Genomic DNA, 14,924 nt, shown 5'->3' on the forward strand with positions numbered 1-14,924 from the left:
TGTGTGTGTGTGTGTGTGTGTGTGTGTGTGTGTGTGTGTGTGTGTGTGGAATCTGCAGAAGGAGGAGGGACATACAAAATGGCGGAAAAAGGAAAACAAATTGTAGCGTAATCTCTGCAGAGAAAGGACGGTTGAGCGAGGGAGTCCCCCAGACCCTCCATCTTTTTTCGAGCCAGAAAATCCCATAATCCTCCATGTTTGATGTCTCAAAGCTAATGGCGTTTATTAGGACAGCCCAAAAGGCGCTTTGTCCGCGGCGCGGTTGCCGTTGAGGTTTTGAATGACATTGCAGGGAGAGAGCTGGTAACTTTAGCTTAATCTGGGCTTATCCGGCCCCGATGCATGCACAGGTGTGTGGCCCTTAAGCCTGGAGGAGGCCAGGCTCTCCTGTGCGAGCCAAAGATCAATCCTGCTCCAGGGGCCGAAGATGTCCAGAGGAACACACACTGCATCTTTAACCGAGGAGGTTTCAGCCCCCTCATGAACCAAACTACCTATTATCACATTTTAATTAAAGGACTGCTCCCCTTTCCTTTATCTGCTCAATAAGATATGGAATGACCTTTTCCTGCTGAATCAGCTTACGTTTCATGCAGTGAGTCATGCAGGTTGAGTTGCGTCTCGTCAACCCGCAGATTTTTCTTTCAGCCCTCACATGCAACCCAAAGCCTTCTGCTTTCTACTTTGGCCCTGAGTTGGTTGTTATAGAAGAAGTACGTTCAAATGATTGTACCTGAAAGTCCCAGTTCTAAACAAAACCTGATGTAGTACGTTATAGATTTGCTTTAGCTGATGTATGACAAAATAGCTAACTGATTTTTAAAGGCACACTGATGCTGGTAGGGGCTTCAGATCAGAATAGTCTTGTGCTTGTTGTTTTAGAAGGCAGAGAAAAATGATATAGGACAGGGATCTCCAGCTCCGGTCCTCGTGAGCTCCTGTCCTGCAGGTTTTAGACGTTACTGCAACACACCTGACTCACATTATTGGATCGTTAACGGACTTGTGTAGAACTTGACAACAAGCTGTTGGAGATCCATTAATTTGAGTCAAATCTGTTGCAGTACGGAAAAACCCTGCAGGACAGTAGCTCACCAGGACCGCAGTTGGAGATCCCTGGTATACGATGATGAGATGTAACAACCGGGAATCAGACTCTGGGTGTCTGTTGGTTTAAAAAGGTTTAGAAAAATGTCATGTTTGGGTTCAAATACGACCCTTACACAACATATTTGATGCTTCTCCTCCATTTTCTGGCTTACCAGAAGTTCCGCCTTATCTAACATATGATTGATTGTCTATGGTTGGGGCTGAACAGTGGCTCAGTTGTTGCACCGTCACCTCAGATCCCCGGTTCGTGTCCCAGTTAGTCCAAAAGCGTCCATCCATCCATCATCTATACACCGCTTAATGCTCACTAGGGTGATGGGGGGCTGGAGTCTATCCCAGATGAACCTCAGTATGTTTTTTGGACTGTGCCGGAGAACCCTGAAGGGAACCCATGGTGCACAGGGAGAACATACAAACTCCACACAGACCAATATCTACTGTTTGATTCCCACCACCCACTGGAACACAAGCTCATCAGAACCTTTCAGCACTGGGCTGAGAACGTTTCTTCCAATCCAGAGGGAAAGAAGAAGGAGCATACTTACATTAGGAAAGCTCCAACTGGGCCTTCATCAAATCAGTGAAAAGTTCTGGAAAACACAGCACCACTACAAACAGTGAGGAAAGGAAGAGCATGAGGAACAACACTGTCATTCCATATGTAGCTGGAGTAGCTGAAAAAAACGGGTTCCCCCCAAAGCAATGTTGTATGCAGTCCAATGCACATGGGGCAGACCAACCAACAGCTTCACCAGCGTATGGCTCAACACAGGAGAGCAGCTCCTCAGGACAAGACTCAGCAGTTCACCTGCATCTGGAGGATAAAGGACATCCCTCTGAGGACAGCAATGCTCACATTCTGGACAGAGAAGATTTATTCTCCCCTTCTGCTATCTGTATGTTACCGGGGGGAAACAAAAACAACCTCTGGACAGCAGACTTCCATGCTGAAAGTGTTTTACAGAGGGTTTGGATCGTGCAGTAAGGCAGACTGCTAGTGTTTTTTATCCATTTTAATCACAGCGCTCGTCTCTCTGCAAATGTTCCACCCATCACTGTTTTGGGGGAACACCGCAGTCGCATCCTTCACTTAGCTCCGCCAAACAACTAAAGAAGTATAAGCAAGAGAAATGACCTTAGTCGGCCTCTGCACACCTTTATCCAGACAAGAGGATCTAACTAAGCTGTCAGCCGGCAAACTGCATTGTGGGACAAAAACTACAGTATCTCTAGTTTTGCCAAATCAAAACGGTCCACCACGTCAGACGATCAGCATCTGCTAATACGTACTTTAATACACACTAGAACACAGTTTGTTGGAGATAATCAGCTGTTCTCCACTGCAGGAACTTGCAGGGTGGCACAAACATCTACATGCTCCAACGTGCAGGAACTGCCCCCGTGGCACGAGTCTCGACCCTGATTGGTTAAACTCAGAGGAGACAAATGCTAATTGGTTAAACTCAGATGGTTGAGTACTCCTCGGTGAGTAGCAGTCTTCTCTTCTCTAACATCACCATAAACAATTTGATCAGTGTGAAACAGGTTAGCCAAACAAACCTCCACTGGTCTAGTTTTGTGTTCAAAGAACTTGAATAAGTCGATGTTTTGGTGAGTTTTGAGTGAACATTGTCGTCACAGCTGTCAGACACTCCACCGCAGTGGAACCAGTAGATCACGAGGCTGTTCCTGTAAACGTTCACGCCACCAGCATCTGGTGCTGGTCGACTTCAAATGAGGCTCACATGTAGCGTACTATTAGCATTGAGCTAACTGACCAGACACCATCAGAGGCAGTTTGTGACCAAGCAGTCTTCAAATCACCAGGAATCTCTTTCTAGTGTTTGATCTATCAACCTTCTAGTTTTTAGTCACTTTTAGGAGGCAGCGATCCTGTAAATGAGCTCCACACCTCGGCTGCATGTTTCAGAGGACAATGACATTGCTGCTGCCTCTGAATGGTGAAGGCTCTCTGACCAAGGACTGCTGACTCTCTTATTGGATTTGAGAAGCCACTCCTTCAATAAAAAGAATGAATTTCCCATAATTTAATAACAGAAATCAAGGCCAGCGGCCCAGTGATCCATAAACACTACGATGATGAGGTCATCGCTCGCCGCATGCCAACACATGATGCAAGAACGCCGTCAGCTTCAGAGCGGCTGCTGGCTTAGTCCAGAATCACAAATGACGCCATTTGTTTCAGATTTAAATACTGTAGGTTGGAGTAACAGGATATTTTTGGATGAAGAAACAGCGTCGATGTGATTCATTTTGTCAAGATCAAAGCTGCAGAAAGGACTCCGTTTTTTTATGAATCTATATTTTGTCCAAGGCCACTGACATGTTGATCGTTCTCAATCCTATGTTTTCACTAAAAACCCTCATGATGGGTCCAAACCTCACATTTCTTCAATTGCTACCATCATCTTTCAAATAACATGCTTCATGGTTTTATTTTCCTGCGGGGGTGAATCTGCCCCTTCGGCCCCGTGGTCGCACTCCCTGTGGATTTACACATCACCTTCTTTTTTTCTTTCTCCACTCATGGAGACACACATTTTCTTGTGTGTTTCAGCATCAAAAACATTTCCCTGTTGCCGTTAAACTGTCTCCCTGTCTCACCTTTCGCCTCTTGGATGCCGGTGTCACTCATTTCTGGCCCAAAGCTTCTTTGCACCATTTTTGGGCATGACGGAACGGTTTCCAGTCCGTTCACCACGTCTACAGTTCAAAACATGCGTGAGGACAACCAACAGAGGGCGTCAGCCAGCAACGTAACATGTACGTGCTGCTGGTGGAGCTGACAGAGCTGCTGCTGCTGCTTGAACCTCTTTCTAGCACATTTAACACAGAAATGATGTTCAGCACAGCGACAGTCTCACAGAAGCACACAAACTAGTAATTAGTTTGAACAAAGTGATGATTTTACCATCAAAACCCTTAAATAAAATGTTTATGAGGCATAAAATAGCAGAGAAATGTCTATTTATGTCCATGTATCACAGCTTTAGATGATCTAAAACCTCCAGCCTTTAGATTGTATTTTAAAATGTATTATCCAGCAGCATATGGGAAGTGGGAGGACTTAAAAAGGCATCAGGCATAACCACACTGTCTGCACATCTCTGGTATCACCCGCCCCGAAGTTGTTCTAACATAAATCTCTCCCAGAAAGTCAACCAAACTGCCTGGAAACAAGACACAAGACGTTTCCTGTGCATAGTGCACCGTCTGTGTTAAGCGTTTGTGTTTCCTTGGAGGAGAATGAATCGAGTGGGAGCACCAGAGATGTTTGTCTGTCATAACAAGATTACTCTCCTGAATCCTGAAGTCTCGGCACCTCGTTCTCTAATCCAGCACTCGATAAGGCTTCAAAGCAACACGTAATTAATAACGTGTCTGACATTATCCACGGCAATGAGCAAATGACCCTTCATTATGTGTTCTACAGAGTCATTCAGCATTTCGCTCTTTAGACTAAGCACGCCTTCAGGGCTGTTTTATTACAGACATCGTGAGGAATAGAAGCGCTTCTGCCCACCGGGGACGGAGATGTTAGCGCCTAATCAGAGGTTACACATTGCGCTGAAGTTACTGTGGAATAATACCTGAGAATGTTCTAGGGATGGAACATCTGGTGACGCCGTAAGAAAAACAATGACCTCTTGGGGTTGTGGTGCACACAGAATACAATTTAAAGAACCTCACCAGTGTGTCTGCATGTTTCTGCCCCTTAAAAACAATATTGTTTGAACAACACAAATGGTGCAGAGACAGATTTTGGATGTAGTTTTTAGGTCGTGGTTCCAGCTGACAACATGTCTGGACTACCTGTCCCAAGAAGGTATTGTTATATTGGAGACACATCATCCCAAACACTGAAGCACTGAAGCTGTATTTTTGCTTGATTTCATTATGTAATAAATGTTAAGGCAGCAATTCTAATCCAACACAGTTTTTTGTAAATGTCTTTTCACTAGTTGTTCGTTCAGTGTGTGCGCTGACAGTGGTCCAGGGTTCAAGTGTTTGTACCGAACACATGCATAGAAAACTTTGACCAACCCTCAGTGATGTCACCCATAGTTTTTTTTTCTGAAAAGCGGTTTTAAAGACCAGTGTGACGGTCCCAGCTGCCTCCATCTTGGACTCCTCCTAAGTCCCAGCTAATCCAAAAATCAACATGGAGGTGGAGCTAAGGCAGATCATGTAAACATCTTTGGGCCACGGTGGACGGTCCTGTGACGGCCCCAACTAGTCACTTAAAGCAGCCATGCCCTTCATTTTAGAGAGATTTCTAAAAATAAAAAATAAAAAACAGAGATAGACAGAGGGAGAGAGAGTGATGAAGAATAGGTCGAACTAGCTTTAGAGACCAAAACATGGTTTTGTACCAGGCTGTACACGTGTTTATTTCTGCTGTAAAGTTAGACGTTTTAACTCCAGTGACTGTGGGACTGTCTGTGAAGGTTCTCAGTCATCCAGGTCATTAGGTTGTTCTGGTAGATTCATCGTAGCATCGTAGAGTTCCTTGAAGACGTTCCACCTCTCATCCAAGAGGCGTCATCAGTTCTGACTGACTAGTTGGGAGTTCCAGATACTGATATCCTGAAGGAGACATTAACACCTGAGTTTGGGTTTCAGTTGGTTTCATTGGCTCCCTGCAAAATCCAGGATAGAATTTAAAATCCTGCTTCTCGGGCGCCCGGATAGCTCAACAGGTTGGGCAGGTGACCCACGTACAGGGGCTATAGTCCCCGATGCAGCGGTTCGATTCCAGCCAGCGGCTCATTTGCTGCAGGTCCTTTCCCCTCTCTTGTCACTCTGTCACTGTCCTATCCATTAAAGGCAGAAAAGCCCCGAAAATATCTTTATAAATACATTTTAAAAAATAAAATCCTACTTCTAACGTATAAAACTCTTCATGAGCAGCTCCATCTGACCTGACAGACCTTATGGTACCGTATCATCCTAACAGAGCCCTTTGCTCTCAGACTGCAGGTCTACTGGTGGGTCCAGAGTCTCCAGAACCAGAATGGGAGGCAGAGCCTTCAGCTATCAGCTCCTCTGTTGTGGAATCAGCTCCCAGTTTGGGTTCTGAAGGCAGACACCCTCTCTGCTTCAAGATTAGGATTAAAACATTCCTCTTTGATAGAGGATCACCTGAACTGTCCCTGAGTGATGCTGCTATAGTTTTAGACTGCCGGGGGATTCCCATGATGCACTGGGCTCCTCTCCTTACATGTCACAAACTCTGTGTTTCCCCCGAGGTCCTGTGCCGGTTCTCTCTGTGGACGTCTGTGGATCCGGAGCTTCACGTCCTGACCTGCAGCCTCTGGCCTCACCGACCTTCAAAATACTTCTATCCATCTTTATTGTTCCATCCTATTGCTGCTCTTCATCTGCTGTCCTGTCAGGATCAGGCAGAACGGGTCGAGGCGATGAGGGCTTGGCAGGAGCAGGCTGTGGGCAGGACTGGATGGTGGATTGGAAACCAAGGAGCAGCTGGAGGATCCTGGGCAGTGGGGAGATTTTTCATGGCATGGCAGCTGAGCAGCAGTGGCTGGGACACAGGTAGCTGAGTCAATGATCTGGTGGAGAGATGTCAGTGATTGAGCTGATGAGTACAGACAAGGAGGGAGAAGGAGGACAGGGAGGGACCGGGCCAGGGCTGGGTCATGACATTAAAGGTCCAGTTCATCAAAATGACTGATTTTATTCACGAGGGTTGTAAAGCTTATCAGAGAAGATAACTGATAATGAGATCATTTCTTTATTGTAGATGTGAAACGCAGCCGTAAATCACGTTAATTATGTTCTTTAGTTGGAAGCCCAACAACAAACTGGAGGAAATCTTCAGTTCATGTAGAATTTATTTAGGTCGCAGGAAAAGTGAGGCAGCGCTGAGAGCTCCATCAGAAGGAGTCCCCATATCCAGAAATGATTGACTGTTATGGCCCACGGTGTTTGTGTGTTTTGTTATCTGGACTTGTGATCATTGTGGTGGAAGATGGTCTGTGAAGGCCCAGCTGAAGACAATGCTCCAGAACCACACCTGCCAGACATCAGCAATGATTGTCCTGGAGCTCCTGACCTACTTTCAGCCTTGTTCCTCCTGCATCCAGTTACATCTGATTGGACCAGCACCACTCCTCCACTTCAGCAATCACCACACCTGGCTATAAAACCAGCAACCTCTCATGTCGGGGCTGGTTGGGGTTTAGTGTGAACAATCAGTCCTGGTGCTGCTCGGTTTGTGTCTTTGTGGTGCTGTGACTTGTGCTGGCAGCTGCTGACTCGGTGTGGGAGTTTGAGAGAGTCTTAGTGAAAACTGAGTCCCGTTAGCAGCTGCACAACTTTGTGAAGAAGTTACTCATGTCTTGTGTTTTGAGGCACTTTTGTTATGTGTGGATGTTGCTAACAGATTTAATTGTGGCTAATGAGTTTAGTTTAGTTTTGTTGGCTAGCGTTTGTCACTCCGTCAGCCTTCGTTTGGTTCTTTTGATTTTTAGCAACATCCACCATCTTCCTTCATATTGTCACAGTTCTGTTGTGTTCATTTACATCACTGAGCAATAAATTGTGTTACCTGAACCATTTCCATCTGTTTTGTTGCATCCAGCTGATCCTAGAGGCTGAATTGTAACATTCACATTTATCTTCTTGGGCTGGACACATACAAACTATGTGTGTTGTCCATGTATATAAAGTTACTGGTAGAACAGAGGAGTCTCTGCTGTCTCCCAGTTTGTGAACCAGGTCTAACCGGCCATGTTGTCTTCAAGGACGTGCATTGTGTTCAGTAGAAAAGTGCAAAACAGGATCATAGGTTCAGTGGAGAAACACAAAACACAGCTAATTATACCACTGGCCTCACTATCAAGGCTCTAAGTGATTAAATCTGTTGATAAATTCAACACTTTTTTCTCTAAAAAACGCACAGACGTCAATGCAAGAAATGATATGACGTGAAGTATAGAAAGAAAACAACTGCTGTCATATTCAAAACACCAAGTGACATCCACCAAATCCTCTGCAGCCTCTGTGATCAGAACAGAATCAGAACCACAGTCCTCCGTGTCGTAGATTTATCCATCATGTGTCCCATTGAACAGTGAACGTTCCCACAGCGATCCAGCGATCAAAGTGTCGGACGCGATTAGTTTGTGGTCGTATTGACATTAATTCAGATTTTGATTCAGCTGAATCAACATTTCTGACTTGGTTGCTTCTTTTCTGTACAAACTGTACAAACTGTTTTTTTTTCATCTATAATCTTTAAAACTTGCCGAGGACACCGTGACCTCTTCTACATACCTTCTACATACATGTTGGGATCCCTGGGAGTCGCCCTGCCATGTGCTCCTAATGTGCAGTGCTAATTGCAGCCTTTTGTACTGAATCAGACTCCTGCTCTGCTGCTTTTTGATGTGACTACACTCATTTCTCTCTCCGTCGAGCCCTCGCTCCAGCCATGCGTGCCTCTCTGTTTTCTCTGCGAGCCTTTGATAGCGGCGAAGTAGCGCTAATTGTTTTGTACTGTTAGGCGGCCACTCCCCGTAGGTGGGCTCCATCATCTATACCGACACCAGAGATAGACTTCTGTGTCATGTCAAGGCCCCCTGCTCTGAGAAAATTGGTAATTAGGGGACTGACGTCCAGAACAAAAGATGACTCTTATTTGTGTTTCTGTTTGATGGATCGCAGGAGTTTCAGAGTCAGAAGATTCAGAGACTCATCGTAAACTGTTCCATGTTCAGACGGTTTAAGTTTCTGTCGGTCACTCTGTTATTATACACATTACAATTTTAGATTTGTTGAATTATTCATGTCTTCTATGTTGCTTATTAGGCTGTACGATGCACTGTGAGACTATTTTAAATCATATGTAGTAATGATAGTCCCACACTATACATATTTTGTTATCATTTCTAACATTTTAACTGTTTTATATTCATTTAAATGTTCATACAGTCGTCCTCCAGTGTATTCATAGCCTCCCATCGAAGAAGGAAAACAAACAGCTGTCACTGAAATAAGCAGAAATTAACAAAATTAATAATAAATTTTAAAAAATTATTGAACATCATGACATTGCTCTTGAATTGTGGTTCAACAGAAATATTTAAAACAACAACAACAAGCAGACAAAGTGCTCTAATTTGTCCAGGACAGTTTTTTTTTTTTTTTTAATTCTTTTCCAGCACAATTCAAAAACAACGTCTTATTTCACTAAATTATAATTTAACAAATTTTTATTTATTATTACTTTTCTCATTTTCCAGTTGTTTGATTGTGAAGTTTGCTTTTTTGTTAATGGAAGGGGACGAATAAATATGAGGACAACCGTAGGTGTAACACTTTGGTTCCTACCTGCCATTGTTTCACAGGGGACAGGTGTGAGTGTAGCAGTAGAATGGGAAGTCTGCTGCCAACCCTAGCAGAGTAAGAGAAGATTTTTAAAAGAAATGCTGTAGCCTGCTTATTTAGCCGCCACCCAGAGAGACCAGAGAAATCAGGATTAAACGGCCGATCATACCAACTGCACAAGTCGTGCATCGTGGCTGACTTTCTGCAGACGTGAGTGGCATGAAAATCATTTTCTAACCACCAAACTGAAGTGTTTCCCAGAAAAGCAGTCCTGAAAAAGTTGTTTGTGTGCCATGTGATCTGCAGAACCCAGTGTGACCCGGCTTGTACCACATCACAGAGCCTGATGGTTCGGCTATGTTCTACAGTTTGAGAATTTTCTGAGCATAAATAAAATAATTTTTAAAAAACTCCTGTGGACAAATAAGAAGTGTGGTAAAGGCACCGCACCACGAGTAGAGCTGCAAAGTAGAGCTACAAATAAATCACGCAGTCATTTCCTTGATTAACTTTTTGTTTCATACAAAATCAGAATCAGAACTTCCTCACCAAACACGACGTCTTATTTTGTCCAGCAACAGTTGGAACCTGTTTGACAAAGAAGTGATGAAATCAGGTATCAGGTAGCTGCGGATTAAGTTTCTGTTGACCCGTTATTATAATTACAACAGATCCATGATGGTTTATTGTGCTGATGCATTACGACGCGATGATGCACCACACAGTGAATGTCTGCAAATGCAAGTTTAAATAAACATTTTGCAAAGTAGATTCAGTGGCTCAAAGGCTGCACGAGAAGTTTTGGTAAGAAACACTCGAAGTAAACAAAGAAAACTCCTCCATTAAGTCATAATTAGTGAAACTGTTTTGTGATCACGCACTGAAAAGGGAATTTGCCCCAGGACGTCAACAGGCCAACAGCACATCGAAGAGGCAGATTCCCAAGGCTGTCTGGTCGGGGCAATTAGCGTCCCGGGAGCGACGGAGGCCGATGCGTGTCCTGGAGCAGAGAGGAGGGTCCAGGTGAGCCTCCTCCTCGTAATCACTGGCATGTTAGAATCAGTTTAATTGGGCTCTGTTTGATTTTCCCCGACGGCGGCCACGGCGCCCCTCCACCACCACAGACCAGCTCGCCTCCTCCCTCTCCAAACCCAACGGCACAGCTCGTCAGAGTTGACAGTGACCTCGCTGTCGGAGGGAGGCGAGCGGCTCAGAAACTCCTTTTGAAGTGTCACTGACTCCCCTTTGGTCCTTTAAAGAGCCACATTTTTGTCTTTCTGGACGAGCAGCTTCAAAACAAAGTGACACCTGCAGTCCTCTCAGCAGCTGCTTCAGCCAAGGTGCTGCTCTCATGGACCGAACGGGACGGTTTCTCTCTTTTAAAGAAGTATGGCTGCTTTTGGTTTATGCAGTAAATGAAGTGTCGTCTAAACCAGCTGCATCTCTTTACAGTCACACTGTTTGCTTTCTGCAGGAAATTGAAAAGCTGCAAATCTCTGAGCTGCTCATCACTCTGATTTATAATGCAAGCATAGGTTTTCTCATGACCTCAGAGGAACTTTAACTCCTTTACAGCAGTGTGGTATCAGATTATATTCATGTTATTTACACCTTAGAGTACATCCATTCTAAAAAATCTAAAAAAATAAAATAAAATAAAGAGAGAGAAATTTTAAACTTAAAGAATTAAAACTTTAGAGTTTGTCAATCAAAGACGTTCACTTCTTTTTCTGATTTTTGCCTGACAGTCTGCATTAAAGCAACCTGAGACGTGGTTCGAGTGTGGAACAACATGCAGTAAAGGTCTGGAAAGCTGGGAGTTAAACTACAGACCTGCCTCCAGACGGCCTTTTAGTTCTTCCTGTCAAGCCGCCTCGACAACACGCCACACCGTCACACTGCACAGAAACATGTTTTAGTTCCCTCTACGTCTAGCCACGGCTGTGTTGTTTCTTTATAAGACTTTATATTGCAGGAGCCCACAGTGAGGAAAAATGTGAGAGGGGAAAAAAGCCCAGAAACTGCTTGAAGTTCAGAAAGTAAAGCACAGAAGTCAGGAGTTCTGCTTTGAAGATGCGAACACAGGAAGACCCGAGGTAGCCATGTCAGTCAAACGCCTCCTTATCTGAACAGAATACGTAAAAGGTGTGATTGTTTTCCACATGAACACCAGTTTACAAGTTTAATTGTACTATTTTGTGCAGTTTGCAGGTGTTTAAGGTTCAGAATCCAACCCTTGACCAGCGTGGCCTCCACCACATCCTGGAACCATCGTTACCGTCGTGTTTAATGAATCAGTGTTGCTGCACAAAAACACAGCGGAGCAACAAAGTGCGGCGCTCCAGAGACTAATAAATAAATTACTTTTTAAGTACATCACAATACTTTGACTTTAACTTTTTAAATCCATTCAGTGACCATCCAATTTATGGTCATTATTATTTCCATGACTGCTCCGCCGCTAATTGGAGCGCTTTGTTTCCATAAAGTGATGATAAATAGAGCCGGGGTGGTGCTGGCGGGGCGCCGCCGCCTCATCGATGCGTCATGCTCGCTGGACATTTTTCCATTTAAAGAGGCCAATTAAGGGCTGCAGACCTCCCCGCTCATCACATGCCGATCAGGTCGAGGGCACAAACAAACACACCCAGGACCCTATTATCCTCCTGCACTCTTCAAAGCCACTGAAGCAGTTTTAGCCCTTAAAGTGGTACTCCTCCCAAAAACCTACAGAAAAGTCAGGAAGCCGCTGGGTGAGCGGCGTGTTTGGTGGAAGTCAACAAAGTAAATACAAGCCTGCACTAAAAAGACATTTAAGGTACAGAATTGTGACATGTGTAGAGTTTGTGCATCACTTGGCCTCCTCAACAAAATCAACAAAACATGTATTTTGTCCAGGTTATGCCCACTTCTGCACCTGTTTGTGTGGAGAAGCATCAGGATGTGGAAGCTTATCGAGGCTCTCCTCCGTCTCTCGTGGACTCATTCAGGTGGATTTAGCTGCTGCTTGTTGGCCTGCTTGTGTATTTAGCAAACATTAATATTATCCAAGCATTTTGTGGTGAACTGCCTCCAGATTTAAGCTCAGCTTCCACTCATGAGTACATTTGAAGAGTTCATTTACAAAAACAGATAACTACATCTTCACAAACCTTCAGAAAACCTTCAGAAAACCCACTTTTCCATCGTCTACCTGAGACAACATCAATCAAACTGAAGTTATCTCTATTGTTGTCGTTTCTACTGAGTCACATCCACTCAGCTTCTGTTTGATTGATATCATCTCAGGCAAACAACAAAAAAAATAAGTTTTCTGAAAATCTACAAAGCTGGGACTCTTCATTTACATGAAAACCAGTGTTCTGGTAAGGATCGGGTTTTCAGAGGATCCTGAATGTGACTAAATGCTCCGATAAACCAGTTAAACTCAGGGAACCTTAAATGGATGAGAAGACGGGAATAGTTTGGTCCAGAAGGCCCAGATGTGTTAAAAATATGACTGAATCTCTGCAGGAACGAGTTCGACTCTTACAGCGGTATGTGCCACAACAGTGGACTCTGGGTGATGAAACACTGGGTCACTGGGTGTAGGAGCAGATCAGGAGACGCTGTTAAAGTGTGTTGATTCTATAAGGCAGGAACCTTTCTGTCTAAGTCGGGTTTCCAACCGGACGGAGGACGAACCGACCGCGGAGCAACACGCTGACATTTATGTACAGTATGTACAGATGTTGGTTGGAAATATGTGTTTTAGAAGATCTGGACAACAAATAAAGACACAATGAGCATCGTAAAGCAATATGACTTTAGACATAGGTAATATATCAATTAAGTTTTCCCATTTGGATTCATTCAGTGGCTCAAAGCCTCGACACTGGGCATCGTGTACAATACAGGGAGATGAATGACAAGCTTGTTGTGTTGCATGTAAACATGTGGTACTCAGTGTGGGCCCTCTGGTGCTGAAGTTGTTTTAGTTACAATCCTCTAGACAGCTTTATTTTTACACATGGCTGTTGCTAAAGTATGACAAGCTAAACAAAACTTCTCTAGTGTTTTCATTCACACACTTTAAGATCAGAAAAGCACAATTTCATCTGTAGTTTACAACCGACAGCATCGTGACTGAGCTCGTTACTGAAATACATTCGCTTCTAATACTTAAAATGAAGAACCTGGTTCAGATTAGCCACAGTCATGAGCTTGATTTTACACAACTGCAGACTTTAAATTATAAATTACTGCAGAAAAGGCACGAATTCATGATTTAATGTTGATTAAAAAACATTCACCAAAATGCAGGAAATTAATGTTTTGATGCTCAAATTTTTGGATTTCTGAAATCAGCTGCTGCAACTAGAACCCACTCAGAACCCAGACCTTCATCTCTCAGCTGTAAAGAAAGTCCAGCTGAAATGTTCTGACTGTGTTCAGGCTCCACGTCTACAGCAAGCGTCATGAAATGCATCCGGTTGGTTTTTGTGGATCTTTCTGTTGACGAGCAGCTTTCAAAGTGAACAGGACTTAAAACAGAACAGGAACGGCTACAAGTCGTCATTTTAAAGTGGAGAATCTCAACTCTGACCAATGCAGAACCCGACAGAGGGTATTTTGTGGGACTTTGGGGGTTTAAGCCCTCCCTCCCTCTGCCCGTGTTGTGGAATCTGCCCTAAATGAAAGCACATATTTCTGCCGGGGACCTGGGGGCCTCGCGGGCTGGGCATCGGGGTGTTTCGTGCCGCCCCGTCAGTCGGTGTTCACGAATCAGTTTGAAGGCAGATCAAAGGGGTTTCTCTCCCACAGACGGGCTCCTCGGCCTCAGCTGACGATCGAAGCGCCGGGCGGAGCCGAGCGTCCGGCCTGTCTGCTGCACCACTGGGATCACTGCTGGACACGCACAACAATTTGGTTTCTCACTTTGACCTTCTCCTCATGGCGGGCGATGGAACATGCAGCCTGGACCAGTGTTATCGTCTGGTGGCTGATCCGCCTGCAATGCTTTTTATCATTTCCATTCGTCTGTTGTTCGATGAGCTACTTTCTCTGTTGGACCTAAAGTTGCATGTGAATACATATTTGCTGACTTTTAAAAAGAAAACAGGGAAATACCTGAGTTGAAGGATCAAATCTTTGGCGATACTTATAGTACAGAAAGCTGTTTGATGCATAGACAGAATGCCTTCCTGAGTGAGTTAGTCATGTCAGTGCAAGATTTCTGGTGTGAAATTCGTGGCAGAGAGATGGGGAACAACGGTAGTTTGAGATTTGACATGAGGTTAAATCTAAGCAGTCGTGATCAACGCAGGTTGTTCTGAAGGTTCTTGCACAAACAGCAACACTTAACTAACAAATGCTGTTTCTCCTGCAATAGCCGCTTTTTGTCTGTGCAGAAAACAAGATAGGCATAATGAATAGTTTTGTTGTTTAGGAAAAAACAAATCAAG

The sequence above is a fragment of the Stegastes partitus genome, unplaced genomic scaffold (genome assembly GCF_000690725.1).
Source record: "Stegastes partitus isolate 25-593 unplaced genomic scaffold, Stegastes_partitus-1.0.2 Scaffold31, whole genome shotgun sequence".
NCBI lineage: Eukaryota > Metazoa > Chordata > Actinopteri > Pomacentridae > Stegastes > Stegastes partitus.